Source organism: Vicugna pacos, unplaced genomic scaffold, assembly GCF_048564905.1.
Source record: "Vicugna pacos unplaced genomic scaffold, VicPac4 scaffold_6, whole genome shotgun sequence".
Classification (NCBI taxonomy): domain Eukaryota; kingdom Metazoa; phylum Chordata; class Mammalia; order Artiodactyla; family Camelidae; genus Vicugna; species Vicugna pacos.
This window is the reverse complement of record NW_027328727.1, coordinates 3210-7500: the sequence shown is the minus strand read 5'-3', so window position 1 is coordinate 7500 and position 4291 is coordinate 3210.

The following is a 4291-nucleotide window of genomic DNA, read 5'->3' as shown; positions in this document are numbered from 1 at the left end:
CGCAAGGCTCTCCCGCCGCACGGGCCGGCGCTGCCCTGCCCCGACGCACACCCAAAACAAAACGTTCGTGCCGTGCCGAAGCACCCCGCCTCCACCCCCCCGTCGGGTCCGACGACGCCTCACCCGGGGCCGCCTCCAGGGGAGGGACAGCACCCACACGCGGTGAGGCCACGTACTGGTCCCAGGACGGGGGGGTGGGTCGGTGGTGGAAAGGCTAGGCGCGGGTGGCCATCGGTCCGGGCAGGGGAGGGCCGGCGACGACGAGGAGGGGCCGCTCGCGCACAAGAGCGACGGCCGCAGGGGTCGGGGGTGTGGGCGGGCACCAGCCCAGGGAAGGGGAAATCCCCGAGACACGACCGGGCCGCCGGGGAAACAAGCGCAGGATCCCACCACCCCCACACGTGGGGGCGGCCCCGCGACGCCCAGGACGCCGGCCGGCCTCAGCCAACCCTCGGCGGTTCCTCCCACACCCCGGCCCCGCCGCCGGGACTCGCGCGCAGCAGGCTAACCCCCACTCCAGAGGGTAGCCCCTTCCGCTCGCTCACTCGTCCGTCTGTCTGTCCGGTCTGTCCGTCCACCACCCACATCATCCTGCTTCGTCTGGCTCGCCCCCAGGCCTCGCGGCCCGGGGAAACGCTCCCGAGCGAGGCGGCCCGACCCGTAGCCCACGCACCGCCACCGGTGGCTGCGGCTCGGGACCGGAACAGGTGGGGTGGCTCCTCGCGGCGGGGAGACAACGGGGGGCAAAGTCGGGGTGGACCGCCTTGCCCCTCCCCCCACGGCACGCACCGGGGAGGCAAAGCCCGCGCGCACGCACGCGCGCTCGCACGGCCCCGCGCCAGACGCCGGGCCCGGCCCGGCCCGGCAGAACCCTCCCCCGACTCGGAGGGGGGAGGCGCGGGCCACAGCAGGCAAAGAGCAGCACACGGCCCCGCCGCGGGGCCGGCGCAACCCACACGCCAAAGCGGCGGGGCCCTGCCCACACGCTGCGGCAGTCGCTTCCCCGTGGCGACTGCACGCTCTGGATGGAGGAGCGGCGGCTGGGGGTTGTCCGGTACCCCCCAAGGCTCCCCTCTCAGATCGCTAGAGAAGGCTTTCTCACCGAGGGCGCATCGCCCCCTACCCAGCGGGGGCCCCCTTCAGGCCTACGGAAGTCCGCCGAGGTGGACGTCAGCGCTCGGCTGGGCAGGAGGGGCCTGCGGTAGGGGTAAGCAGCGGGCCGAAAAGCGAGCGTTCGCGGTCGGGGCCGGGGCAAGCCCGTGCCGCCTCGCGAGGAGACGCACCCAAGGCCGCGCGGGGACGAGACAGGCGCCCGCCCCCACCGGCACATCACCCGGCCCCACCACGTCCGCTCCCACGCCCGGGCGCGAGCCCCGCAGAGGGGGGGACCCACCCGGCGTGCGCCCGGCCGCGTCAGTCCCCCCCGTACAGGGTGAGGACGACGACCAGGAGGCGGCCCCGGCCCCAACCGAGGGTGGGGAGCGGGGCCACGCCTCGCTTACCGTCTCGACCCCTCCCCCACTGCTCAAGAGAGTGGCTCGGGACACACGACCACCGCAGGGGTTACCCGAGAGGACGCGCTGGGGACGGGAAGCGATGCCACCGCTCGGCCTCGGGCACCTGAGGGACAACCTGGAGCGCTCCAGGGGCACCACAGAGGGCCAAGGCGAGACACGCTCGCACCCCGGCGAGGGGATACGTGGCGTGGCGGCGGGGGCAGCCCTCCCCCACCGCGGGGGAGGGCCGCTCGCGAGACAAGACGCCGAGCAGGCGAGGAGGCGAGAGGTGTCTGCCGCGTCACAAGACCCCGGCCCCGCCGACACCACGAGGCACGGGAGACCGAGGTCGGGCCGGAGTCCGCACCCCTTCCTTGCCCCCGCCACCCACGGGCGGTGGAGGAGAGGCGAGGGGCCCGCAGGCAGAACGAGAAGAGAGGCCACGTTCACCATGAACGTCCCGTCCCTCGTCTGGCGCGGCTTAGGCCCGGCCCGGGAGAGCATGACGTCACCACATCGGTCAGGTGAGCGAGCGAGCGAGCGAGCCATGGGGCAGGGAAGCCCCAGAGCCAGAAGGGAGGGCCCGGCGAGGACAACCACCAGAGGGGGGCCTGCTTCAGCCTCGCCAGGCGCCACCCACTCCTCGTTCCTCTACGAGGAGAGTGGCCAACGACCCCAGGCGGAGAATGCCTGACACGCGGCACGGAGCCTGGGAGGGTGGGGTCGTGCCGGCCACCACCGGGTGCCTGCGGCAGGGAGCGCACGGGGTAAAAGACCCACGCCGCCACCTCACCCCACCGCCCTCGGGCCACCAGAGACCGGAGGCGGCACCACGGGCCACGTCAGCCGGACGCACACACGAGAGCCGGCGCGCAGGCCCGAGCGGGCGGCTCAAGTGTCAGAAGCAGAGTCAGCTTCTACCAGGCCAGGGCTCACGCAGAGACAAAGCCCAAGAGCCCCACACGCGTCCGGAGACCCAACACTCGGTGACAGACACCGAGAAAGACCGTGTCAGCACCTATCTGCTGGCAGAAAATGCCCAACACGAAAGGAAAAATGACAGCGCCCGGAAACGGGTCGGGTCCACGATTTGCAGGGGGGGCCCCGGGACCTCGGTCCGGCCACCTGCCCCCAGCCCTACCCCCATAAATGGCAGCCCCGAAGCTCTCGGGGGCCATCTGATCGACCGGGGGGGGGGGAGGGGGAGGGGGAGGGGTTGAGGAGGAGCAGTGGGAATGGGAAGGGACGAGAGGGAGACGGGATCGGGCCGGGGACGCCCTGCCCGTTTCTCGCCCGCGTGGCCGGGGACTCGGGGAGATGCCACAGAGGCGCCTCCGAGGAGAGGGCCCCCCACGAGGGACCGCTCCCGAGCACCGGGCCGGGGAAAGCCTGCCTCCCCCACATCCCTCGCAGGACGCCCCCGTGCCGGTCCCCGAGTCCGGATGAAGTCTCGGTCCCTCAAATGCCACCGGAACCCACGCGGGCAGGCTTACGGGCCGGGGGGCGCCCTCCCTGGCCTCCCGCGCCAACAGGGGCCGGCCCAGCCACGTCTCCGGGTCCATCGGGACTCAGAAAACATTTCATCCAAGGAGGCGCCTCCGACGACCGGGAACCCCAGCGCGCCCGTCCCCGGCCTCACCGCACTGGGCCCGGGCCGCTCCTCGCCTCGGGAGCAGTCGTCCAAGGGACACAGACGAGGGCCGGACCACCTAGCCGCCGGCGGCCCGGGCGCGGGACACCCCGTCCCTTTCCCCCGCGGCGGCACGGCGCAGGCCGTGTCCGATCGGCTCGGGTCGGTCCCCGCGGCTGCAGGGGCACAGGCGGATGCTGGTCGACCAGGCCAGGCCACACGGCTTCCCCCTACACACGAGATCCCGGGAGCGCGGCGACAGTCACCCCCTCATCAGCCTGCGAGTCCAATCTGCGCCGAGAGCAGGACGCGCCCGCGGCTCAGCGCCACGGGGACTGTCACCGCCGGTGTGGCCAGCCTCCCCGAAGTCTGCCTCGGGCCCCGCCGCCGAGCCCCATCCCTTGCCGAGGTCGCCGACGCTCGGGAGAAGAGGGACGATCTCAAGAGCGGCAGCCAGATGGCGCCCGACAGCCGTCGCCAACGTCCCCGGAACCGATCCCGACCGCCGGCCGCCCAAACGCCCGAGACCGTCCCGGGCTGAGGCGCCGGGCGGCCGGCCGGCGCGACCCCGTGGCGTCCGCCTCGGAGCCCGCTCACCCTCGTCACGGCACGGCACGGCACGGCACGGCGGCATGAGGCGACGCGACGCGACGCGACCCACCCCGGCAGCAGATCAGGGCGGGGAGGACGGAGGGAGCCGGGGTTTGGCAAGACACGGCCGGCCGGCCGGGCGGCTGCCGCGAAGGGGACGCGCTCCCCACGCGATTCCCCGGGCGGGGGAGATCACACGGACACGCCGGCGGGTGGCCCAGAGCGACCAGGACGAGATCCCGGGTTCCCGGCGGCGGGGGGGGGGGGTGGGAAGGGGAGGAGGGAAACAGGGAGGGAAGGCGGGGGCTGGCAAACCGAAACCAGGCGAGCGCTCCGAGAACAACGCAGGAATCGGCTTTGGAGTCCGTCCTCTCGAATGCAGGAGGTCTTTTGAAAGCAGACAGGCAAAGCCCAGAAGCTAGAAAAGAAAGGATGAAGACCGTCAACCCCATCGAAGTGGAAAGAAAAATCGATCTTGGCACAGATCGCGACAAAGCCCAAAGACAACAAATGGGCGCGTGGGGAAAACGCACTCGCGGTCGGTCGTGAGAACACGGACGTCAGCACGGCTGAC